The 27,216-nt window shown below is 46.1% G+C and overlaps 1 protein-coding gene across 1 annotated transcript in view; it reads right to left on the bottom strand.

Moving 5' to 3' along the window:
- The window catches only part of SART1 (spliceosome associated factor 1, recruiter of U4/U6.U5 tri-snRNP), a 414,579-nt gene that overhangs the window by 281,930 nt on the left and 105,433 nt on the right, over positions 1-27,216 (bottom strand). The window lies entirely within an intron of this gene.

A 27,216-nucleotide genomic window follows, 5' to 3' on the forward strand; every position in this document is an offset into this window, starting at 1 on the left:
ACAGTCATCAGGATTGTGAAACCTGCCAGACTTAGTAAATCAAAGGATTGAGGGGCATGGAGAGAGGCTCTATTGAGCCGGAAGAAGTGCACTTCACTGCACTCCCTTCCTCAAAAAGCACCCAACAGAGGAAACAGTTAGAACTAGATTTTACTTAAGAAGAAAGGGCGAAGACCTTCACTTTGAATGCCCTGGCTAACCCAGATTAGAAATTCTTGATACCCTCTAAGCCACAGAGCTAGTTTGCAACCGAGAGTATCCGCATCAACAAGTTTGTTGACTGAAATAAAGTCTGCATCTGGTAAACCACAGTCAGTGTCCACCAGTATAACAGTCCACTTGTCATTAAAAAAAACATTGCAGACGACAGCACACGATAAGCAACGGAGTCCTCTTCAATACTGGCTAGCCAGTTGTTAAACTCAAAATGACTGTACATACCTTCATCATGTCAATGAGCCAGGGTTCAGCCATTAACACTGGTCCAGCCATTAACACTGCATGTACCATATATCAGGGGAAAACTACACCAAGGAATACACCTAAATTACCTTCATAGGGCCTGCAAGATTAGCCTGCACAATCTACTATTCCCCAAGAGTATATGTGTGTAAGAAAATGCCTCATTCTGTATGGTCTCCCCAAGATTTTGGACGGCTGCAGCTGGTTTTTAAACTCAAGAGTGCAATGAATCCTACTGAACAGACGTCCGTGCTAGTGCTGTGACTCCAAAACGAGTATGTTGCATTGGTTATACCCAACTGGCAAAAGCTGGCTTACCTGTAAGTCCCTAGTATAGGGTACCCAGGGCATGTAAATTAGAAATGCACCCCAGGAATTGTAGGACTGGTTGCATCACACTGTGTGGGACACAAGTAAAACAATTCTATCAATCCGATACTGCAGACTGGAAGAGCAGTTTTAAACTGCTAGCCTGACTTTGGCATTTAAAGCAATGGCAAAGCCAAACCTCCCTCTGCAATATGTCCAGGTCACCCAAACGGCAGGCATACCAAGCCCTAAAACAAGGTACAACTTATTTTACGGGACGTACATGTATTTTACATGTTCTGGCAGTAAAAAAAAAACAAGCATTGAAAATGCAATAGGTCTCGCAATAACACGAGTCTGAACTATTAGCTTTGTAAATGATTATGCCCTTTATTTTTGCGTTCTGGTTTTTGGAACATAAATAAAAGGCTTTGCCATTTACAAGGCCTATAGCTTAAATTTGCGTTAAAACGAGACCTATTGCATTGCAATGGTGGTGGTGCTGCTGAGTTTTCTCTGAATCTGCACCCACAATCTGCACCCGTGTGTGAGTGGCGTTGCGCGTGTCAGTGGCGTTGCGCGTGTCAGTGGCGTTGCGCGTGTCAGTGGCGTTGCGCGTGTCAGTGGCGTTGCGCGTGTCAGTGGCGTTGCGCGTGTCAGTGGCGTTGCGCGTGTCAGTGGCGTTGCGCGTGTCAGTGGCGTTGCGCGTGTCAGTGGCGTTGCGCGTGTCAGTGGCGTTGCGCGTGTCAGTGGCGTTGCGCGTGTCAGTGGCGTTGCGCGTGGCTGAGTGGCGTTGCGCGTGGCTGAGTGGCGTTGCGCGTGGCTGAGTGGCGTTGCGCGTGGCTGAGTGGCGTTGCGCGTGGCTGAGTGGCGTTGCGCGTGGCTGAGTGGCGTTGCGCGTGGCTGAGTGGCGTTGCGCGTGGCTGAGTGGCGTTGCGCGTGGCTGAGTGGCGTTGCGCGTGGCTGAGTGGCGTTGCGCGTGGCTGAGTGGCGTTGCGCGTGGCTGAGTGGCGTTGCGCGTGGCTGAGTGGCGTTGCGCGTGGCTGAGTGGCGTTGCGCGTGGCTGAGTGGCGTTGCGCGTGGCTGAGTGGCGTTGCGCGTGGCTGAGTGGCGTTGCGCGTGGGTGAGTGGCGTTGCGTGGGTGAGTGGCGTTGCGTGGGTGAGTGGCGTTGCGTGGGTGAGTGGCGTTGCGTGGGTGAGTGGCGTTGCGTGGGTGAGTGGCGTTGCGTGGGTGAGTGGCGTTGCGTGGGTGAGTGGCGTTGCGTGGGTGAGTGGGGTTGCGTGGATGAGTATGAGTGGGGTTGCGTGGATGAGTGGGGTTGCGTGGATGAGTGGCGTTGCGTGGATGAGTGGCGTTGCGTGTGTGAGTGGCGTTGATTGGGTGAGTGGCGTTGCGTGGGTGAGTGTGGTGTCGCGTGGATGATAGTGGGCTTGCGTGGGTGTGAGTGGCGTTGTGTGTCTAAGTGTTGCTGTGTGGGTGAAAGTGGCACAGAGCCTTTGATGTGACATTTCAGGTGCAGAGCATGAGATTGATGCAAGGAGCAGGCATGGGAAACAAAACCTTCCTGATGTGAGAGACGATAACGGGTGCATATGCATAGGAGGAGAATACAGGTATATGGCATGTGAAGATATCAGGTGGAAAGATTGGGTAGGGAAGATAATAGGTTCAGGGCTTGCAAGGCATGAGTAGAGTAAAGCATGACAAAATGGTGCAAGGCATGAAAAGAAACTAATGCCAGGTGTGGAAATTGAGGAGTAAAAATAACGATACGGCATGAGATGTCCAGCAAGAGAATATAAAATGTGTGCGAAATTCAGGTGGCATGGGTAGGTAATCTAGTTCAAGCAACTGTGATATAAGTGACATCACAGGCTTTGGTGTGCAAGGCTAGCGAAGGGCCGTCACTGATGTAAGGCTTAGGAAGAGAACATAAAACGTCGAAAACAAGGACAGCGAACAAGATAGCTGTCTGACCGTAGCTGATCCGAAAGTTGCCTTGTTTGCTATGATTACAAGTGCAAAGAATGTCCCGAGAAGGTAGGGAGTGCAAGGCATGATACAGGAAATTATGTGTGCCTTAAACCATGGTAATGTAATCAAACTGATACAAGTTGATCGGCCGGGAAGCGGCCAGGAAACACAAGTACGGCCGGCCACATAATTAGGGGAGGAGAAGCCGCACAGCACACGCTGGGAGAAGCCCTTTGATGTGCTGTGCGGCCGCGATGCGCGCTCTGTGCTGGGGGAGGGGGGAGGGCCATTAGGAACAGGAACAGATGGCCATGAAAGTGTATGGGCCAAATGCGCGTGCCTGTACGTGCACTCGAAGAAAACGCCACGGGAAAAAGCGGTGGTTTGACTATCCGATGGAGCACTTTAATTCTCCCCCATTTCCCATTGCTTCGCAATGGAAAAGGACGAGACCTAAAAAAAAAAAGAAAAAGTACTCAAAACTTGTTTTTAATGTGGAAAAGCTTGGTCACCCCATTGGCGAGTGCTGAGCTGCATGATGGCCCCTCAGCTATGCTAAATCCTAAACCACACAAAAAAAGTTAATACTCCAAGGTATCAAACAACTGGTTACATTATTTGGACTTTAGCATCAAGCCGGGCATAAAGCAACATGCTGCAGTGTGCAACATTTACATACTTGCCACTTTGCTGCCTTTAGTCTCAGGTGCCCTTAACGGCTGCACAAGGAGCCTGTCCCCGAGACAGCTTACTGCCCTTCTGGGGAGACATGCTAATGACTCTCAGAGAGGAGCCATTAGAAGTCTGCGCTGGAGAAAGGTGTTACCTCCCTCCTGCAGGAAGTCACACAGGTGTTAGCTCAAAAGGCGAGCTTCACAGGACAAGCCGCCTTTGAAGGGCAAATGGGTAACAATTGGGAGAGGGGCGGCTCCAATGTTCAGGTAGACAGGCTGGCACTAGGGGACAGGTAAACCAGTTGTCAAACCAGCTATGCAGAGACATGTAGCCCCCTTGGTAGCCACACCTCTTGGTTGCGCTAGGGTACTGTGGAGGCCAAGAGAGGGGTTCGGCCTTGTTGGGAGTGGGCAAAATGGTGCATCCTGGGACAGCCAGATGCCATGCTTCCCAGTAAGTGGTCATAAGGAGGGAGGGAACCTAGTAGTACATTAGCAACTGACAGTGTCAGTCCTAAGAGCACTTTCTAAGCATAACAAGAATTTGCAACGCAATAGGTCTCGCATTTTTTTTTTTTAGGGCTGTTGGCATTGTTATGGAACTGTTTTTTACAGTGGCGTAGCTAGAACTTTGGGTACCCGTGGTGGTCCCTGTGTTTGCCGCCCCATGACGGCTGAAGGTAAGACGGTGGGGGAGGGGGAATGCTGATGATTCCTGCATTTGCAGGCCCGTGACAGCCGCAGGTAAGAAGAGCGGGTGGGGAATGCCCCCCCAAACCCCCCCTACCCTTGCTACGCCACTGTTGTTTTACTTATGTGTTGTGGAGTGGAGTGGATGTATGTGACAGCAATTGTATGTTTTATAATGAATTTAAAAGGAAGCTCGCTGATGGTCGAATCTGGTGTATGAGGAATGTCAGCTGCAATGTCTGCAATATAAATATAATGTGAACACTAGATAAAGAGATTCTGTGGTGCTATGTATATTCCAAAAGTGATAAAGAATCACCCGCTGTGAGTATGCAAAAGATAAAGCAAAAGGAACAACTGGCCGGCTGTGCGTTCTGCCCTGACTGAACACTCGTATTTTGCATTCACAAACCTGAAAGGAATAAAGCGATGATGCATGCAAGTCCGCTATTGTGAAAACCATGTATGGGACATGTGGTCCGCTATGTGATCAAAGTGGATATGGTGGGAACACCAGTTGAGGTCATGAACACTGGTTCAAGTTATTTGTCTTGAGTACTTTCGAATGTGAAAAAATCACCCGATGTGCGAACCATAAATGAAAATAAGGACGACGCTGCGTGCTAGTGCGTTAGCTGACAAATGTAGTTTCACCCGCCATCTTAAAATGGTGTTTAAACCCACGGCATGTGGAAGGCTAAAATATATGTTGCATAATCAAATGTGTGTACAATTCACTTCAAATCCACATCCACCCACAAATGCACCACGTCTCCGCTGCCAATACACGCTGTCCTACAGAGATGCGCACAATCATGTACTCATGCATTGCTCCACACCCCTATCCACGAGGAACAAGTGAACTGAAACTACTCTTCGTGAATTCACATTTGGCTGGGCAGGAGATGCTGATCCCAATGATCAGAGCTGTCCTATTTGTGCACATGCAAAAGAAACAGTGCCACACATTTTTTTTCTTGCCCAGTTTATAATAGGACTAGGTCGAAATGGCTGGTTCTCATTTGCAGGAGTTTGGGTACCAGAAATCATGAGTAGGCTTTTAGGATCCTTCAAACTAACCCTGCGCCTCCTTTCGTCTTCACGGTATCAAGATTTCAAATGATTTTATGGTTTTTAAGAAGATGCAAAAAGAACTACCTAGAGTAAGTGAATGATTAATCTATTAGACAACGTACTACACAGATTATAACATGGCCACCATATAGTACTAACTATTTAGGGCCACTATAGTATTACGTTATTATTTTATAAATTATCTAATTTTATAAATTCATTTATATGAGATGGTTTTAACCTGACAGTTTCGATGATTGGTTTTAATGTTCGATAAATTGTAATTTTCAATTTTTTTTTCTTTTAAGTCATTGTGTCTCTTTTATTGCATTATAAAAACTGAAATGAAGAGTATTTTTATTGATTGGCTATTGATAGAATGGGTTGCCTTCAAATTAGTCCTTAGAGGTATAGGTATATGCATTCCCAATACATACAGGACTAGAAAAGTATTCGATAGATAACTAATGCGACATGAAAATGATATGAGAGCACTGGAAGTACAACTAGCACAGGTAGTGAGTGATCTTGATAAATTAAGGCCCACTAAAAAACAATACTATCAAACGAATACTATCAAACGCTTTACAAAACATAGGGTGCGTTGTATGCTGCATTACAAAATATGCATGACTAAACAAAATAATGAGGGTAAAGATAGAAGGCTGTTGGCACGCCTGTTGAATTTCGAGACTCGACATGCACCTATCACTAAACTTTGAGATGGTACGAGACGAGAAAGGCACATGCAACAAAATATCAATCAAGCCTTTCATGTGTATCATGTGCAGCTATACAGGAATGAGCGAAGAAGAACAATTCTGCAAACATTTGGTTCCTAAACAAAGAAGACGGAGATGCTGGTAGGCCCATTAACAATATAATAGAGAAGGAAACCCATTAAGGAACAAGCCAGAAGGAAAACACTCAGAACAGATGGGTTCCTCATCTAATTTTATCCAACATATATAAATAAATATATGGGCACCCAAATTGCCCGAACTGAATATGGTTACAACTCAAAAGGGTCACTTACCTGCCCCCACTAAGGAGGCCTGAACATCATTTCTCAAAAAAAGGAGAGAGAAGGAGAGACAGGATCACACAGACCACTATTTGTATTGAATGTAGATTACAAGAGTCTTAGCAAGACTCTCACAAATAGATTGATACCAATTCTGCCAGATATCACTAACACAGATCAGACTAGCTTTGTAGTGGGTCGTAACAGTTCCCCAAATATTAGGACGCTGTTTTATATTCTAGATCAAGCTACAACAATCACAGGGAATCTAGCTATAATGTTGATCGACCTAAAAAATGCTTTAAACACTGTGCGCTGAAGCTATATGAGGCAAGTGTTCCAAAGGATACAAGTGCGATGCAATAGGACTAAATGGCTCAGGGTATTGTATTGTGAGCTGACACCTAAAGTGGTTTTGGAGAGTTATGCAGTTGATGAAGGTACACACCAGGGATGTTATACATCTCCTCTAATATTTGCACTATTAATGGTACCAGCGACAAACCTAGCGTGACTAATTGGTTAGGATGTTGGCATCACTTTCTTGGGACAAAACCATAGGATTTAGTTATATGAACAGGACTACCTTCTGCATGTACATAATATTGATAGTGGAATCTCAATTCTACATAAGCTGGTAGAACATTCGCCAAAGACACTGGTTTGAGAGTTTATTGGAAAAAGCCATGTGTATAATCCTTAAAAGGAGGTCATACGGATATTTTGCTCCCCAAGTTTTTGTAACATACTGAGATGGGATTAGAAGTAAAAAAAAGTTTGCTCAGACCAGGATATTCCAGAGGGGAGCAAAATCACTCACAATGACAAGGGGATGAATGTCATTCTAGGCTTAATTACCACTGTCAGTTATGGATTAAATAACAGAAAAAATGGTGATCTTGCCCTAATTCATATATTTCTTCACCACTTTACCTCTACAGAAAGTGGTTTTGTAAAATGGATTGAATATCACTACATTGATCAGGGGACGTGGTAGGGACAGAACTGTGCTAGCCTCCCTCCAGTTACTGCTGGGTAAACGGAGATCTGGTCCTCTAAGACCTCGAGAACTACCATTTAGCTACATAATTGCAATAATGTGGCAAAGGGGTGGCTGCAAGACTCTCCTAGAGCTGAGGCAACATATGTCCTGTATGGGATGGTGGTGGTGAACCATTTGCTGCCTGTACATTTTCTGGCAGATGTTATCAGATACTATTGGAATAGATGCAACAAAAAGTTGAACGTTAAAACTAGATATGCATGACCGATTAGAATAAAGACATGCATGATGTGTCCTAAATAATATTCAAAAGGGAAATATCACTTGGAAAGAGGTAGCGATGTAATATTTGGAAGACCTGTTTAATGATGGCATACTGAATTTACAGAAATGGTTGACATATTTCAGCTCCCAATGGACAATTTCTAACCAACAAATCGCTACGCATCCTATTCACCTGGCTTCCTACCTGGGGGATGTGGGGTGTTGCATTGCTATTGTTTATTTATAATTCTATGCCTTCAGATGGGGATCCCACTGCCTTTTATTCCCCGTTAAATACTCTAAGCAATCTTTTCGCAATTAAAGTAACCATGCTTCCAGATGTTACTCATCAAACCATAAACGAAATAAAGACATGCCCCCAGTAACTTCAATATATTTTTGGGCATTGAAAAAAGCTAGGAAAATCATACTAGGCTTCATGGCAGGGATCACTAATCAATCACGAGTCAACAAATAGACTATGCGCCAGCAGGAGCTCATTGTTGCTAGGCAATAACGTGTTCCTTCTGCAGCAGTTGATGTTACATAGATCCATGGTTGAATAGAACACCCTGTAGTGCTAATCCAGAAGAGGGAGGATAGTGCGGACTGAGCGCGTATTTAAAGAGGTTTCCAAGATCTCCTTTGCCTAATTGCTAACCAGCTCCAAACCCAATAACAAGTAAACACTGCTCACACAAAATGATTATTGGTCTTGAATACATTTGCGCCTGTGGAATATTGCCCAAGAGTGCTAGTGCTGCAGCTGCCCCCAAATAAAAATACAGTTTAATGACCTGTACGTGCACAGTAGACCTCCTGGTAATGTCATTAATACAGACCGTATATGTGGCTATCAAGTGCTTAGAAAAAAAACGTTCTTCTATCCGCAAGACCACCAGCCTCGAAAAAGAAGGGTACTTTATCATTTGCCTGTCGTGAAAATAATAACATTAACACAAAGTGAGTATTTGAAATCCTCTATAATCAATTATTGTTATGCATTTAAAACTGGTACTAATTTTATAGACTATGAAAGGATGAAAGGCTGGGCTTCCGACATGTAGATCACACACATTTTGGCAGGAAGACCTTAAATAAACTGAGCTATCTACCTAGATGATACCCCAATGTTCTTTCAGAATCAAGGTCGTTATTGGACTGTTAGGTTGGAGGTCGAAGGATAAGGCAAGAAGACTTGAAGCAACCTGGTATATTTTAAGGGTGTAAAGTGGAGTCTGAGGAAAATGGAGAATCTAGGTATCTCTTGGTCAAGCAAGATAAGTAAAGTAAACAAGCATTTACAATGCAATGGTTTCGCCTTTGGAAAAGTTCGAGCTATTGGCATTGCTCATGACTTTTTTTTTTTACTTACAAATAAATGGCATTGTTATTTACATTGCCAACGGCTGACACTACAGGTGCAGGCACACCCGTCCAATGGCAGAAGTACCGAGGCTGCCATGAATCTAGAGTTCTGTACTGCCATTTACCAACCTGTGTTGAGAGTTGAGAGGTTAGATTTCTAAAAGTGAAAGTTGAAATCGCATTGCGCTTAGAGCAGCAGGGTGTCCGGCAGCTTTAGCCTGGGAGCCGCCCCCTCTCACCCCTCAGCGCCAGTACACAGAGTGACGCAAAGACATTGTACTACTGAAAAGGGAGGGCTTGGAGTTATTAAAGAAATGGATATGCCCAAGACTATCAAAGATGTGTGAATAGATTGTGGCTTGCAGTATAACGAGATCGCAAATTGTTGGTCTGTGCGTGGAAGCTCTCTCTGATGCTTTTCCTGCCTGTCAGGTTGGCACAGCTTTCGAACGCCACTAATCTGCGTGAATATTAAATGGGTAAACATGATCATCCTTTAATATTTGTTTGGATTGTGTCCTTCTGTTGTTTTAATAAGTGGAGGCTTCTAGAATGCTTGTTATCTGTCTGCTATGCAAACAGGATTTATTATTGACATCGAGCGGATTTTCCTTAGTGTTGTAGCTCCTGGCAGTGTGCTTTCGAGTTACGGGAACTGACTTTTTTTTTTTAAATAAAATAGCTGCAGCATCATAGGATATAGGATAGTGGAGAAGTGTGGCTCACTGGTTAGAGGAGGCAGACCCTGATGCAGAGGTCAGACCCTGGACCAGGGTTCAATTCCCGACGCGGCAGGGTCTTGAGCCCAAATGTCCACGGACTCGATAATTCTCGCCTCGGTGCCTACTCGAATCATGGGTTCACACTCTGCAGCTCTGGGCAATAGCTTGCTTAATCTCCACTACGCCCCCCCCGCGGCGGGATGCCTGGTCTTCACCTTGGGGATGCCCAGTAGGGGTAATCTCGCAGGGAAAGCCAGGACGGGTTCCCAAAGCAAGCGCTAAGAGACCCGTCGGTGATTTGGCGCTATATAAATCGAAATTAACATAACATAACATAACATATTGATTAACAGCCCTTTCACTGCAGACCTCGTTATCTAGACAGTTTATTGCGGTTTGTTTCTGCATCCAGTCACAAACCAAGATTAGGCCATGGGGCATTACCGCTCCATACATCTATCGAAGCGCTTGGAAGAGAGCTGCCTGTCACAACAGAGTGATCACGAACCCAGGCAATCTCTGCCTTACACACACTCGTGTTCATCATCTACGCATTCTCACGCGCACGCACTCTTCCACTTACCCACCCAAGCACGCCAACATACTTTCATTGATGTAAACACTCGTGCACTCATGCGCTCTCACTCACATCCACAGTCACGCACTCGCACTCACTCATGCATCCAGACACTCACTCGTTCACAGCAGGGCACTCACTCAAATGCGGACATGATCGTACACTCACACTCTAGGGCTGACAGACACAGGCACAAGCTACCTCGCGGGCTTCTACTCACAAACTTTACACTTTCGACTCACTTCGGCAATGATAGATAGCGCCACAAAATAAACCCCGAGTCTGTTCTGCCGCTGCTTTCTCTGCAAGCCCTTGTGTGCGCTGAACAGGGCGGCACCTTTGCTGCCTATGAATACCAGCCGTAAATAAAAAAACACCCAAACTGGGAGAGCCCTTCAAAAATAACTCCTGTGAACTCTGTGCGTATACATCCTTCATGACAATCCGCCTCGAGGCGCTAGTTTGCAGGTCTATGCATGTCTACACACTCAACCATTCAACTCCAGGAAAGGGGACAAAGACGAACCTCTTCCCCCGCCACCCAAAACCCGCACCCAAGACCCAGCGCGAGGCCACTCACCACCAGATGGGGTACCCGGCCAGCACCCGGGTGCCGCCCACCGCGCACGAGACCAGTATGCCCAGCAGGTACAGGATATCCATCAGTCCTGGAGGGAGGGAGGGGGTCCCGTGCGGGGGACAGGAATTCAGGGAGCACACGAGCCGTGCCACGTGAGCCGACAGTGTGCCAGTCAAACACCGCACGCATCAGTCCAAGGGCTGCCTTAATACGAAAGGACGAGCCCTTTCTTCGGGAAATGGGAGAGAGCAGGACAACGGACCACCTCTGCTTGGAGTTTCACAAGTATGTACACTACCCAGGCGAGGCCTTTCCTTCTGAGCCAACCATGGTGACTAGTCACGAGCTCAGGGGGTCACACGCATGCCAGGGGTGCTTCCCCAATTACAGCGCTGACTTCCTAAAACACAGACACAACGGGCCCCATCCACACAGTGAGCGGAGCACTATACCAAGTCACGCGGGCAGCGCCTTGAGGAGTTCCGGTTCACAGGGAGGCGCTATAAAGCAGTCTTCAGTGCCCAGGACAGCCGCACAGAACACGCCAAGGGAAAGGAGGGTTTTTCACCGAGTGCAGCGGCCAGGGAGGCTGTGGAGGTATCCGATGGGCAAGGTAATATGTCCCGTAGCATACTCGGGAAGTCGAGCGGCTTAAAGAGCCAGCGGGAGGGGGGCGGGGGGGCTCACGGACAGCGGGAGGGGGGAGGGAACGGCAGCACTCACCTCGACTTCCTCCAGCGGCGGTCGGCCGCGTAATGGGGAAAACAAACGAATAAAAAAAAAACGAAACCCCGCCCACCGCCGCGATGACGACATCGCAGAGGCAGAGAGGGAAAAAATCTCGGGAACGCCCACGAATCTGGTCCGGCCTCGACGGACAGATCTCTGTTCCAATGGCTAGCCTCCATTTATGGAGCTAGCCAATGGAACAGAGGGCGGATTCAAGTGTCCCTTACTGAAGACTAGAGATTTCTCCTGGGGGCGGAGCTAAAGCTCCGTGCCCCAGGCGAAACCTAAAAATGAAACTCCTGCCCCACTCTACTTTTACCAGGCTTTGGCAGTTTTCATTTTAAGCAGCATTATGAACTTTATACAGGATGAGGCAAAGACTATCAAAAACGTGTTGGTTCTGATGAAGACAAAAAGAGCTGGCTTGAGCTGTGGCGGTTATTCCTAAAGCACCCACCCCATTCCACTAGAAACAGCTGAGACATTCAAACTCCACTGGAGAGAGTTCACCATGTCTTCCCAAGACTGACTTCTCTGCACGCAGTGACCATTCCTGTAGGGTCACGGCTCCAGCACACCCTGTGTTCTTGGAGGGGCGCCCCACTTTTATCTAATCTCTCACCTTCAAAGCCACTAATCAGATACTGGAACCCGCACCTTGCACCGATTTTCAATGCCTAATTGGTGTTTTTTTCAAACAGAAGAGGGGCCCTCTGCTGCTCCAGAAAATCAGACGCAAGTAAGTCACTCTGTGGATACCTTACTGATCAAACAAACATCTCACAAGCATAGTACCATTATATCCGAATACCGCTTCTGTAAAAAATGAAAGTTAAGTAAACTGCTCACAGGAGCAGCTTCTGATTCACTGCATCCTGGAGGCAGGTAGTTGTACGGGAATCCTCACCAGGTGTTTCATATCACAAACAGGGATACCACTGAATTACACCAGACAAGCTGTTCCCTATGGCATGGAAGAGAGCCCTTCAATATATAAAAGTTGCCAGTAGAGCGAAAGCTGCCGAATTTGCAAATCGGATCGGGTTTCTTCCTCTCCAAATTCTGTTACGGTTAGTTGGTTGATTTAGTTTAATATGTAGCATTTACAAGTAATCTGTTGGTTGAATATAATTTATTAAAAGTAAGCTTTTGTGCTGAATATTTTGGCACCACACGTCGCGGAACAAACGCAACTTTCATTACAAAGTGCTGCTTTTGCAAAACTATTTACATTGGAAGGAGCCCTTGAACAGCTTTTAGCTGCACAGACTCGAGCCCGATAAAAAGTACATTTTAATCAGCTCATATGAAAAGAAGCGAATGCTGTGGAACTGCACCACAGTATACCAAATAGAAAAACAAGCATTGGCATAGCCACTAGGTCTCGCCTTTTGGATCTTATAAGTGTTTAGTCAGAGCTATTGGCTTTGCCAGTGTATTTTAGCTATGTTGTAGAGTAGTGTGACTGTTGTGCAGCATGTTGCAAAGTTATAATAAAAAGCGTTATAAGCATTTTTGTTACCTAATATATAATTATAGCAGAAAACATAAAAATCACCATGTATTAGTATGGTGCAGGTCCGGAAATGGCACTTATCCTGAATAAACAGGAATCAAAACGATATGCGTCATAGTACCGAGGCATGAATCATAATGCATATATCACCATAAAAACACAGGCCATAGCGCTCAGCGATTCTATTATACCCTTTGCGCATGCGGGCTGCGCTAGGTTCGACCTAAAAATTGTGTGGACTGGCTTTCATAATAGTACAAATTAAGCACTGAAATCATACCCCAACCAACGCTGCCTCAAAAAGGCCAAACTATCACAAAATGAACATTCAGTCTCATTAGGGCCGAACTGGGCCAAACCAACCCTGCTAAATTTTGCCAGACCTGCCCCATACGGGGCATAGTAACTAAAAGGGAGGTTGAGAGGTTCTTTACCCAAAGAAATTAAGAAAAAATGTGCATTCTACAACACACTTTTCATTATGTATTCAATTTAATTAGTTTTTAAAGCAAAGCTGGAAAGAGTGCAGGGCTATATATCGGTCTTTAGATTGAGTAAGTAAACTTTAAACGCATCATAACTTCCTACATCAAGCAGTGACAAAGGTGGGCAATGAATATTAAAGAATGTTGACATACAGGAGCTCAATGGGCCCCACATATTCAAGCGCTGAGGACAGAAGGGCAGCTTTACTCTAGTTAATCATGTTCTAGGGAAGAGTCGGTTCCAGAACTTGGTGTAGGACTGATGTTGGTGTAATGTTATCGTGTGTCTCGCAGAATAATATGCAGCCACGGGTTCAGGAAGGAAGCCGCAACTTTATTACCTTTTGTCTGTTTCAAATGTGCTGTGAAAGAGCTCGGTGAGACCGAGCAGCCATATGTCAATGCCTTCACACAGGGAGGGATCCCTCATGCCAGTGTCACAATCACCAAGTTAGATTGCGGCGAAGCTTGCCGAGTCCGACGTGCAAAATAAACACAATAAACTACTTTCACAGGCTCAGGGAACTTCACACGCGGTTCTAAAATAATAATAACAATCAGTCAAAACTCAATGTCACTACACCAAAGAACAAGGCAGCCATCATATTCTGGGTCTTTTCCTATTTTAAGCACTGCGATTGTGGCATAGGTGATGTTACCCTTTGAATGTTAACAAAGTCGCAACAATTAAGGAGTCGATGAAATGCAGCAGCCACGGCAACCAACAACAGGGGAGGAGTTGCACGGCGCTGGGCAGAAATAAAGGTGCATGTTGAAGCGCGGTTCTTGCCTCCTTAAATTTAAATTGAAAGCAGCGCCTTTTGTTAATAAATAAAGGTGCGCTTAAAGTCAAAGCGGTGCCGTTTATAAATAAATAAAGGCGTGCTTAAAGAGGTGAGGTGGTGTTGAGAATGACACAGTGAGATTAAGAACGGCACAGCGGACTGACACGAACAAGCAGCGACTTCTGAGGGGTTGTGACAGGCATGCACGGTTGTGTGAGGGGTGAGGTGGCGTGGTAAAAGCACGGAGAGATTAAGTAATAGGCCAAGCTGAAAAATGAAGTAAACGAGTTACTTACCTGTAACTTCAGTTATCCAGCATTGGTATCTTTCATAGATTCACATGCTTAGAATCATCCCTGCGGATTAGGTGCGAGTCTCACGGTATAATAAAACATACATAACAGTCATAAAAAACATTATACAATAGGCTCCTATGGACAGCAAGTCACTACATTAGCCTATGTTAGTCCTTTTGCAAAAAGAACCAAAGTTGGAACCCAGCCAATCAGGCTGCAGCACCCTCTTGGAACCCTCCACAGAGAGGCAAACCCTCAGATTCTCGTAGCACAAGTGACAGTAAGTATGCAATAGTAATAAGATAAGCCTCTCTGGGGAGGAAGGTGGGTCGCATGTGAATCTATGAAAGATACCAATACTGGATAGTTGAAGTTACAGGTAAGTAACTCGCTTTCTTATCCAGTATTGGGGTATCTTTCATAGATTCACATGCTTAGAATCAGAATAGTTGGCAATAAATAATCCGTAGTTGCATAGTGGATGGTGGGTATCATAAGAAAAACAATAGATACCTTGTAAAAACCAATGCAGCAATGCCATACAACATTCAACCCTAATAAGGGAAATCATCAAATATATATGCATAAATATAAAATATATATATATGCCCATCTATATATTTGAGAAACAATCTGAAAACCAGAAAGCAAAAATACACCATATATACGTCAACATGTAATGATCTCATCACCTCCTTACAGAGGCTTACCTTATTTAAAATGGTTACGCAACACAGCTTGACCCACTGCTGATTCAGCTTCTGTTGCCAGATCAAGACAGTAATGCTGTGTAAAAGTGTGCACATTTTTCTAAGTCGCAGCACGGCAAATCTTCTCAAAAGGTACTTCGGCAAACAGAACAGTAGATGAGGACACGGCCCTTGTGGAGTGAGCCTTGGGTTTCATAGATAAAGGTTGTCACGCTTTAGAATGGCAGAATTGGATAGTAGATGCAATCCACCTTGCAATAGTGGATTTTTCCACAGCTGTTCCTGGCTTTTGACCACCATTGGAAATAAATAATTGATCAGATTTTCTGATGGACACAGTACATGAAATATAGAATTTCAGACACCTTTTCACATCCAAGGTATGAAAAGACTTCTCAGCAGAGGAAGACCGATTTGGAAAGAAAGAACGTAGTACAACAGGTTCATTAAGATGGAAAGTCGAGGGAACCTTCGGAATAAACGATGGATTAGTTCCGAGGAGGATATAATCATTGGTGAATTTCAAATAAGGTTGTTTGATGGTGAAAGCCTGGATTTCACTGACTCTCCGAGCAGAGGTGAGTGCCACTAAAAGTGTGGTTTTCCAGGGGAGGTACTTTAGGTCAGCTTTGTGAACAGGCTCAAATGGATGGTTTATGAGCTGCTGTAACACCAGATTAAGTCTCCATTCTGGAGGAGGAGCTCCATTCGGGCGGAAAAGTCATGAAAAGCCCCTTTAGAAATTGTTTGAGCAAACGATTAGAGCAAAGGGATGCTGCTCCTGCAGAACGTCTGTAGGTCGAGATGGCCGCTTAATGTAACTTAACCGACATAAACATAAGACCAGACTTTGATAATCATAGAAGCTAAGACAGAACTTTATTTGGAGACCATCTTAAAGGATGTATATCTTTGTCACTGCACCAAGAGCAGAATCGCTTCCATTTCGGAGCATACGTTTTTAAAGTATAAGGAGCTCTTGCCCTAGCGAGAATATCTCTATAATCCTGAGGTAAATTTATCTCCTTAAATTCTGTGAATCCAGAAACCATGCATGAAGATGCAATTGGACTGGATGAGGATGAAGAATCTAGCCCTTGCTCATCGATAACAGGGTCGGAACTGTTGGAAGGTGGTACGGTCTGCGTTTGGACAGTAGGAGAAGCTCCGTGAACCAATGCTGGCGCGGCCACTGCGGCACAATGAGACTCATGCAGCATGGTTTAATTTTGAGCTTGTGCAGAAGTCTTGGAAGCAACGGAAAGGGGGAAATGCGCAAGCAAAGATCCCTGTCCATCTCATCATAAAGGCGTTCCCCCAGGAACCCTTCTCCGGCTCCCAACTGGCAAAGAATGGGCATTTCCGATTGCTTCTGGAAGCAAAGAGATCCAGATTTGGTGTGCCCTACATCCAAAAAATGTGTTCCACCACTGATTGATCCAACTCACATTTGTGACAGGACTTCGAAGTCCTGCTCAGAGTGTCCGCAAGAGTGTTGTGAATTCCCAGCAAAATGTTCCACCTTTATCGTGATGTTGTAAGAAAGCAGCCATTCTCAAATGCTTTGAGCTTCTTGAGACAGTATGTGTAACGGGTACCTCCTTGCTTGTTTAAGTAATGCATCAAGTGGTGCTATCGGTTCTGATGACAACTGTTGACCCTTGAAGCCTTGGGAGAAAAGACTGCAACACCAGGAAAATGGCTCGAAGCTCTAAGAAATTGATATGCATTTTTGCCATTGCAGCTGACCACTTTCCTCGTATGCAAAGATGTTGGGAGGTGTGCGCCCCACCCTTCTAGGGAGGCATCTGTAGTGAGGATGAACTCCGGCACAGAAGGAAGAAAAGTGAGCCCGATTGAGACATTTCTGGAGCGCATCCACCAAAGCAGTGCTTCCCGCATAATTGGAGTAATTCTCACTATGTTGTCGAATGACCCGGAGATTTATAGCCATTGACTGTCTAGCTCCTCTTGGATCGGTCTCATCCTTAGACGGGTGTGAGGTACCAACAGAATTGCTGAGGATAGTATTCCCAGGAATTATTTGAGGATTCTCACAGCAGCGGACTGCCTTTTTTGGAGGTCTGATGCGAGAGAAATCAGACGGGATTGCCTTTCTTTGGACAAGAATGCCTTGTCTCGGATAGTATCCAAGACTACTCCTAGAAATTGAATCCTTTGAGAGGGACAAAGAGCTGATTTCTGAATGTTGAGAGACAGCCCCAGAGATTGAAATAGTTGAAGGCATATGGATGTTGCTTGAGAAGCCTGCCGAAAAGAAGGAGCATTTATTAGCCAATTGTCCAGATAAGGAAATAATTGTATTCCTTGCAGTCAGAGATGAGCTGCCCCGGGGCTAGGAATTCTGTAAAGACTCTTGGTGCAGAACGTAGGTCGCAGGAGAGGACTTTGATTTGAAAAGGAGCACCTGCCACAGTGAAGCGAAGGAATTTCCGATGTTTGGGGTGAATGGGAATGTGGGAGTATGCACCCCGGAGATCCAATGTTGTCATGAAATCTGCATGGTCCAGAAGCTGAAGGATTTCTTGAAGTGTGACCTTGTGAAGAGTTCTTTTGAAGATATTTGTTCAGCTTTCTTAAATCCAGGATAGGCCACCATTCCCCTGACTTTTTCTTTATTAGAAAAAAGTGGGAATAAAACCCTTCCCCCACCTGAGAGCGTGGGGACTCTTTCTATCGCTCCTTTCGAGAGCATAGTTTTTGCTTCTTTCCCAAGAAGAGCAAGATGTGGAGGGCGTTTCTTTAAGGGTGGGTGAGGAGGAGGGGTACTAACAAATTCCAGAGTATGCCCAAATTTGAGAATATCCAAGACCCACTTGTCTGTGGTTAACCTTTTCCAATTGTTGAAGTGTCTGGATACATTCGGAATCCTGTAAATAAGTTATGATAGAGCTGCTGCAGGTGCTAAGAAGTAGTCACTGTTTTCTAGCAGAATCTCTCCCTTGAGGCTGTTGTCTTCTATTCTGCTGTCTATATGCGGCAGCTGGAGGGTTTCTGTAGTACTGCTGCTGTTGTTGTTGTTGCCCAGATCTTGGATTGAGGGGTAGACACCCGAGGACTAATACTGCCATCATCTCCTGAAACAACATCAGTTGTAGCCTTAAACTTCTCCAGCCAAACCAGCAATCTTCCTTCTCTGTCTTTCAAAGTCTTGACAGGGAAGGTTCTACAAATCCTGCAGTCTTTAACCTTGTGTGCTGGATAAAGACAGTAAATACATTTCTTGTGGGGATCTTCAAAATGTAGTCTCTTCTTCCCACATGGAGAACAAGGCAAAAATACGTTTTTCTTATAAGAACCAGACATAGCTACTCACAAAGTTCAACCAAAGGTGAAGAAAACTGAGCAGAGCTCAGGGAGACTCCCGGTCACACGACGTGAAGTAGAAAATCTGAGGGTTTGCCTCTCTGTGGAGGGTTCTAAGAGGGTGCTGCAGCTGATTGGCTGGGTTCCAAATTTGGTTCTTTTACAAAAGGACAAATATAGGCTAATATAGTGACTTTGCTGTCCATAGTAGCCTATTGTATAATGTTTTTTATGACTATTATGTACATGTTTTATTATACCGCGAGACTCCCACCTCGTCGGTGGGGATGATTCTAAGCATGTGAATCTATGAAAGATACCCTAATACTGGATAAGTGGCAGGAACATGAGCAGAGACTGGGCAGTCAAAAACAAGTGGTCTGCACTTTGGACGAGGGGCACTTGTCTACACTGACCTCGCAGAAGTGTAGGATGAAGACAGAAAAGAGGTTGTCAAGCACTCGTGCTTGTTCTGGCATCCACCTTGCGGGAGCAAGAGCCATCTGTTTTCAATTAGAGGCCGTGCAGCTGCTCGCTCCTGCAAGGTGGATGCCAGCAAAAGCACAAATGCTTGAAAAGAGGTGACCAATTTCTAAAGGTCATCTCCTAATGCAACGCATGCGCGCTGCCTAGGCAAGACCTAACAACAAGAACTGCACCCGCTCGCGAAAATATGCCCACCGTCAAAGACTTCTCTTTTTGTTGTTCTTCGGGGTAAAAAATAAAATAAAACTAGGACTGCCATTCCCCTAAAAATCTACTACAAACAGGAGAGATTAGTCGAGGCACAAGGAAGCTAAAAAATGGCATGGAAGTGTGCAGTTGCATATCCATCCCAGGTCATACTGATAAAACAAACAGCAGTGTCCTACACTCTGAGGCAGGCTGCAAGTCAACCCTCCTTCTCCGTCCTTTTGCCTGTGCTCTGCTGGAGTCTCCTGAGCTGAATGATTGGGAGGGGGAGGGACAAAAGAGCCCGGAAATAAACGACAACAAAGACGTCAGATTAAAACCAGAGACGGAATCAGAAGACAGGCATGTATGAGTTCCCTTGGGCCTGCACCTTGAAGCCTTCCTGGGAAGTCAGCGGAGCTCCAAGACATTTTTTACTGGAACGCCCCGATTATCTGTTTCGAAGTTAAAAATAGTTGCTGTGATGTATAGTGCTAAAGCAATCCCATTGTGATAGGTAAAGTGAAAGCCTGGGTGTTACAAGAATACAGCTTGTGCACAACCCTTCCTCCATCTGGCTACACTGTGAGGCAGCAGAAGCTGGAGCCCCATGACTGATTGCGAGGGAGGGAGAGCTGAGAGATTGGGGTGGAAGAATGAGATAGAGAATGAAAGCAAAACCGGTGCTGCACCCTTTGAGCCACCCGATAGATATAACAGAGAGAATCTGCCATTCACTGCAGAGACTAGAGCCATTCCAGGCCCCCGGCAGCTACGAGGAGCATGGCAGGCACAGACAGCAGTGCTACATACTCTGAGGCAGGCTGCAGGTCAACCTTCCCTCTCCGTCTCTCCGCTTGTGCTCTGCTGGAGCCTGCTCACTGATTGGGAGAGCACAGAAAGGGGGACGGAAGAGCCAGTAAATAAACCACAACAATGAAAGTGAAACTAGTATAGCGCTCGTGAAACGGGCGCAGCGCTGATAAAGTATGTTAACAATAATTAAAACATGCAGGGTAGGGAGCGGGAGGAAAGTGCAGGGAACACAACAGGTGCCCTCCAAACACCTCTGATGAGCAGGATACAAATGCTGTGTTAAATAGGAAGTAAAAAGTCTGACAAGAACAGAAGGTAGGAGAATCTCTTTTAAGTCAATAGTGCCGACAACCCGTAAATGAAAGACAGGGAGTAACAACAGTCCTCGTGGAGGTGACAATAGGAGACAGGGAGGTACTAAGGAGGGACTAATAAGCCTATTAACAAATGAAAAGCCAACATTTACAAAGGCCAGTGACAGCAGCCAATTAAAAATATAGGCGGATTTGCCAAGTGGGATCGGATTGGGATCTCTACTATCGGTGCGGTTTGGGTTAAGGGAAGGATTAAGACGTTTGAGGAATTGCAAGCTGAATATAAATTGGGAAGAGCGGAGTACTTTCGCTATGCACAGATTAAGCATGCGTTGATGGCGGCGCTGCCGGCGGAAGCGGACCTCCCTGAGGCGTCTCCTCTTGAAGACAGAATTTTGGATGGCCACTTGCCCGAGAAGACGATTTCCCTGATTTATAAAAAATTGATTAATCATAGGGCAGATCTCCTGGTCGAGTTAAGGGACAAATGGGCGCACGATGGTATTGAACTAGATGATGAGGTCTGGCAGGCTGCGATCTCTTCACCGAAGGTGGTCGCAATCCCAGCGCGCCTGCGCCTTGTTCAGCTGAAAATACTGCACAGGATTTATGTCACAGGGCCCCGCCTGGTTCGGATGGGACTGTCGGAGACGGGTCTGTGTAGACGGGGTTGTGGCTGTGTGGGTACTTTCCTTCACATTATTTGGGAGTGTCGTTCTGTGACCGAGTATTGGAATGGGATACATGATGTCATGCGGGAGGATTTGTGTGTCACTGTGTAGCTAGAAGCGCGTAGATGCCTCCTGAATATTTGGGAACCTAAGGATCTAAATGTAGCACAGACCAAATGGGTAACTTTAGGTAATATGATTGCAAAACGGAATATTGCACAGCGGTGGGGGTCCGAGAGGGTGCCGACTGTTGAAGAATGGACAGAGAACATGGATTGGTGTATGTTCCGCGAAAAAACTGTTTATGTGGCGAGGCGCCGTCCCCGTAAGTGGACACCTGTGTGGGGGCTGTGGAACCGTTATAGGGGGGACAATTGTTTGCCACCTGTAGATGCGACCATTGATATTCCTACCTCTCCGTGATTGTTTATGATTATGTACCATGTTTCCCGCTTTCCCCCCCCTCTTCTTTTGTTAGATGGTGAGCGAAATGGGAGACTGTCTTCCCCATGTGATGTTATTTTTATTGTTTTGATGCCTTGTGTTAATAAAAAGAAAGGAGAGTGGGCGGAGATTCAAGTCCATAACTCAATACAGCATGTCTTTAACACCTTGACTGCTACAGCAATTCCCGCTGGGTGCTGACAAGTCAGATTTATCATTGTTCATGACAAGGTCAGCTCGTCATAAGCACACGACCAGTGTACTGCATGACGAGCTGAGCTCGTCATGAGCATGGAAGGTGTTAAGAGACAGCGCAAGCGCTGCCTAGGCGAGACCTAAAAAGGGCACCTCTGGCACCTAGAACTCAGAGCTTGACTGGACAGGAAAAAGGACCAAAGAAGGACTACCCTGCTGCATAGAGGGACCAGAAAAGAGAGGTGGACTGCACCTGCTGGTCCTGGTAGCTAGAAAAGGAGAATGAACTGTGCTTGCTATGTCCAGCTTGTGGAAAAGTAGTCTCCAGAGCCCAGCCGAAGCAAGAGACTCCAAGAGTCAGTTGGCTGACCTCCTGTTCCTAGCACAGGTCTGTAACAGCTGAAGAAGTCTTCTTGGGCAAGTTGGTAGCCCACAACTTCATATCACTGCCAACTGCTGCCGGGCAGCACCAGAGATTAGGACCAAACATGCAAAGTTGCACGAGGCCGCAGGATACAGTAGAGTTGGCGGAGTCGGAGTGCACCTTTGTCGCCCTGAAGAGGAGTTATCGCCCAGGGAAGAATTTGACTGGGACTGCAATACCAGGCGAAAGGTAGCTCAGTGGAAACTGGACTTCTACCAGGACTGAGAGGACTTCGGGGAACGTCGACCCTATGACCAGAACGGACTCCCTCCCCGCCGCCCCTTATGGACCGAGAAATAGCCACAGGAAACCACCATTGCATCTATAGTGTCTGTCGAATGAGAAATTATAGAACCCTTTTGTCTCCTGAGGGACTCCGTGGAACTGTAACGGAAGTGTTAGAACGGAATACATTAAAGGAATGTTTACAATGTTGAGTTCACAGTTACACACCCATGAATAAAGACATGTAAAATGAAGCTCCATGTGTTGCATGGTCATTGGTGGTTACCCAGGTTGGGGAAGACACTACAACTGGAAAGGAGTAAAGGGATAAGTAACCCGAAGATAGACAGTGCTCCCCCAGAGACCTTCCTGTGGTCCAAGCAAACTGCTTGTGCGTGCCATGTGTGTTGCAGTCGAAGTACAGAACTGACACAATGCATGTGGAGTAAAACACAAAATCCAGCAGAAATATAGAAGTTGAAAACGACAAAAGCATTGCAAAGAAATCTGCTATCTGTTATCCAGAACCTACTGGTGAGACCGTACATAAAAGTACAAGCGCTGCTACGCAATATACAGTCATATGTAATCCAGAGCATTAAAGCTCAAGGCAGTTACATCCAGGTTTTCGAAGAGCAGCTGTTAATAATCACAAGTTGCAAGATAACGTTACAATTTGAAAGTGGTGAAGACAAAGTGCATGCAAATACAGGTCAAAGAATAAACCAGTTCTTTACTCACAAGAATCTGGGTAAAGTGAGTCGGTACGACCACAGCGCCAGGTGTCACAACCTAGACAAAGCACAGGGGTTGTGCATACGCCCCTGATGGGTCCTGTCAAGCCAACTAAAGGGCCGTGAAGGATGTCAGAACAGGAACATAACTGTAGGCGACAACCAGAATGGTTGCAGGTATCTTAGGAATTCTGAAACACAGTTTTTCTAATGGAGATAAAGACAGAGGCCGTCATTTCAAAATTCATCAAGGATGATTCAGAGGCCAGCACATCTCAAGGCCCTAGAGATGGTTCACACCAACAGAGTCAAGATGAACCACTGAGGGAGCCAGAAAGAGCTCCACCCTCAATTTTAGCCTCTCCCAGAAATGGTTACAATGCTGGCGCTTTCCTGAAACCACCACCACCGTTCAATTCCACCAAAAAGCTAAATATTGGCAATATATAGATGGACTGCTTGGATAGAGACATTGGATGATTTCATCAATGCACTTGAAGAGACTGATAACAAAAAAAGATTATCAAGTATCTCAAAAATCGAGCTGGTGATGGTGTAAAGGAAGTCATAAAGAAAATGCTGCAAACTGATGAAGATGGGTCTGGGGCAGTGGTTCCCAAACGTTTTTGACCTGTGGCTCCCTTGACCTAATTGGCAGTTGGCCGTGGCTCCCCACCATTTTCTTACCAGTGGGCGGGTGGGAGGGGATGTAAGCCCGACCTCTGGAGTACCTCCTGTTGTCTTCCGTAAATTAATTGGGATGCAACGAAGAATGAAGGTATTGTAATCATATTTGTAACAAAACAAAAATATAACAGTTGTTTAATAAAAACTTAAGTGAGAAACGATACATATTCTGTTAATGTGTTGTGTAAGGCTTTGTATGTGTTTATAAAATGTGTGAATTGGCTGTGATTATAAATAGGGAGCCAGTGAAGCTTCTTGAGGTGCAGTGTGATCTGGGTGCGGAATGGGAAATTAAGTTTGAGTCTTGCAGCAGTGTTCTGGATGGTCTGGAGTCTGTGAAGGAGTTGTTTAGAGATTACGGCATAGAGAGTGCTGCAGTGGTCCAGCCTGCTGGTGATGAGTGCTTGCATGAAGGTCCATCTGGTGTTCTGGGGCAACCATTTGAAGATCTTTAGGTGCACGAGACAGAGGACAGCATGTCCTCAGCGATGAGGCGGCAGGGCCACGTGGAAGCATGACGTGAACAGAGTAGGTCTCAGTTGGCCTCAGACAGAGGTCAGTGGCTTCTCAGACCTGAGGTAGCAGTCAAACAGAGGACAGTGTGTCCTCAAAATTGAGACTCTGGGCTTTCTGGGAGTATGACAAGTACGAAGGAGGCCACAGACAGAGGTCAGTGGGATCTCAGAGCTGATGCAGCAGGGCCTTGTGGAAGCAAGACATGTGGAGAGTCTTGCTTCCTCAAGAGACTTGAGGCTGCAGTCAAACAGAGGACAGTGTGTCCTCAGAGGTGAAGCAGCAGAGCCTCGCAGGAGTATAATGAATATCAGGGGTCCTCCGGCAGAGGTCAGTGGGTTCTCAGACCAGAGGCTGCATTCAGATGACAGTGTGCCTTCAGAGTAGAGGAGAGTGAGACAATAAATTAACAGGAAGGGTTGAGCTAGAGGGGAGTCAAGAGTGGGCTTTAACAGCCTGCGCACAAGCGGAGTCTGAAAAATATCTGGTATACAAGTCAAGCAACAAACATGTTAGAAAAGAATTGCAATACGTGCTGCTCAACCATAACATCCAAAACTTCTTCTACCAGGTAATTTCCAATAAATGCTAGGGAAGCCAAATGTGCATCTGTAAACTGTGAGGATCGGGGGGGGGGGGGGGGGGGGGGGGGGACACAGACATAATGCCCGCTTTCTGAGTCTTTAACGAGCTCCGTGATAACGGGTGTAAACCGGAGGTTGGTCAGAAGATCGGCATGGCATTTGATTAATAATGAATGATAATCAAATGCCATGCCGATCTTCTGCCCAACCTCCGTTTTGCACCTGTTATCACCTGCATTAGTTTTAGTGCGTAGCTGCCAAGGTTTTAGAAGGCTATGTGTGACATTTCCACAATGTCAGTGTAATGAGTGACATTTCAATGACTATGAGTGACTCTTTCACGCAAGTAAAATCAAGCATTGAAGAGGAGGGAAACAAATTAATATCAGAAATCACACCCATTTCAGCAAGAAGAAAGTCTAGGGTCTTAAAATTGCATCAAAGCACCAGAAACGGAAGGACAGTAACCAAAGAAAAACTGCATGACGGCTCTTAATCACAGACATCCACTCCCTCCACCTCCCCGATTAAAACCAAGCTCTTAAGTCCATGGAAAAAGCTAAATATCAGGAAGTATGCACTTGAAACAATAATACCTCGCTTTGAAAGACTTTCAAGCTGCTGCAAAACCCCTGAAATGTAAAGTCACAAACCTACTGTCCCTTTCCAAAAAGACTGTTACAGGAAGGGGATCCAAGAGGAGCCATTTTATAGTTCAGGCTAGCAACAGGCTTGTCTTTTAAAATTCCAATTGCACACAGATAATCGATCAATCATGGTAATTAAGAAATATGTGAACTGTAAGTAGTCAAAGTGTGATTTTTAAGGGGCCATTTCTCCCATTTCCGTTTTCATGCTGCTTTTCAAAAAAGGTATTTTTTTTGGCAGGCATTGACCACGTGAGCTGTGTGAATTAACCTTGCTGTCGCTGAAAGTAATTGTAATGGACCGGCAGCACTAGTGGCACGCTAGCACAATTAATAACATTTAGAGCACATTTTCAAGAAAAGATAACTCACTGAGGCCCATCACTTACTTTCTAAGGCGACTCAAGGAGCGGTAATTTTACTGGTCGCACCTCGCCGCTGCCGCAACAACTCTCACCACAGCAAACACCTGTCCGGGCAGGATTGGGAGTATGACTCAGCAGCAGCTGCACAGGAGGGGCTGGTCTGCTGCTGAGCAAGAATTCCAGAGGCCACGGCGGTCCGTGCGGGATTTAGCTGACCCTACCAGCTATGTGTCTGACGGACTTACTAAAATAATAAAATAACTATGGCACAACTCAGTCGGTGTGAGCACCGCGCCTCTGCCATTGCAACTCCATTCACTCAGCGCCGGGTAAGGGCTTACATTAAATGGGAAGCAGATTTGTAGGTGCTAAAACTGCTATTTTACCAATGGGGAACAGTCAATCAATCAATCAGGAGTTTGTTAAAGCGCAACTACTCACCCGTAAGGGTCTCAAGGCGCTAGGGGTGGGGGGGTGCAGGTTCCATTCCATCAAGGAGGGGGTCTGTCGAAGAGCCAGGTTTTGAGGTTTCTTGCGAAGATGGGGAGCGATGTTGTCTGTCTGAGGTGGAGCGGAAGGGCGTTCCATGCTTTGGCCGCGAGGAAGGAGAAGGAGCGGCCTCCCGATCTGGTCTTTCTGGTGCGGGGGACCACGGCGTAGGAGAGCTGGGCTGATCGTATGGTCCTTTGGGGTGTGTGGAATTTGAGCCGGCTGTTCAGGTATGCTGGTCCGGTGCCGTGGAGGGCCTTGTGTGCGTGGGTGAGCATCTTAAAGGTGATTCTCGCCTCGACGGGGAGCCAGTGGAGTGTGCGCAGGTGCTGGGAGATGTGGCAGTGTTTTGGCAGGTTGATGACCAGTCTTGCGGCGGCGTTCTGGATGTTCTGTAGCTTGCGGATGAGGTTTTTGTTTATCCGGCGTAGAGTGCGTTGCCGTAGTCGAGTCTGCTGGTGACCAGGGCATGAGTGACTGTCTTTCGGTGTTCGAGGGGGATCCATTTGAAGGTCTTACGAAAGAGGCGGAGGGTGTGGAAGCAGGAAGATGAGAGAGTTGATCTGGCGGTCCATTTTGAGCTCAGAGTCTAGGATGATTCCCCGGTTGCGTGCGTGGTCAGTGGGGGTTGGCGGGTTTCCGAGGGCGGTGGGCCACCAGGTGTCGCTCCAGGCGTCGGGGTTTGGGCCCATGAGGAGTACTTCTGTTTTGTTGGTGTTTAGTTGTAGGCAGCTGTTTTTCATCCATTTGGCGACGGCTTCCATGCCTTCTCGAAAGTTGCGTCTGGCGGTGTTGGGCTCGTTGGATAGGGAGAGGATGAGCTGGGTGTCGTCTGCGTATGACACGATGTTGAGTCCGTAGGTTCG

Source organism: Lissotriton helveticus, chromosome 9 (assembly GCF_964261635.1).
Source record: "Lissotriton helveticus chromosome 9, aLisHel1.1, whole genome shotgun sequence".
Lineage (NCBI taxonomy): Eukaryota > Metazoa > Chordata > Amphibia > Caudata > Salamandridae > Lissotriton > Lissotriton helveticus.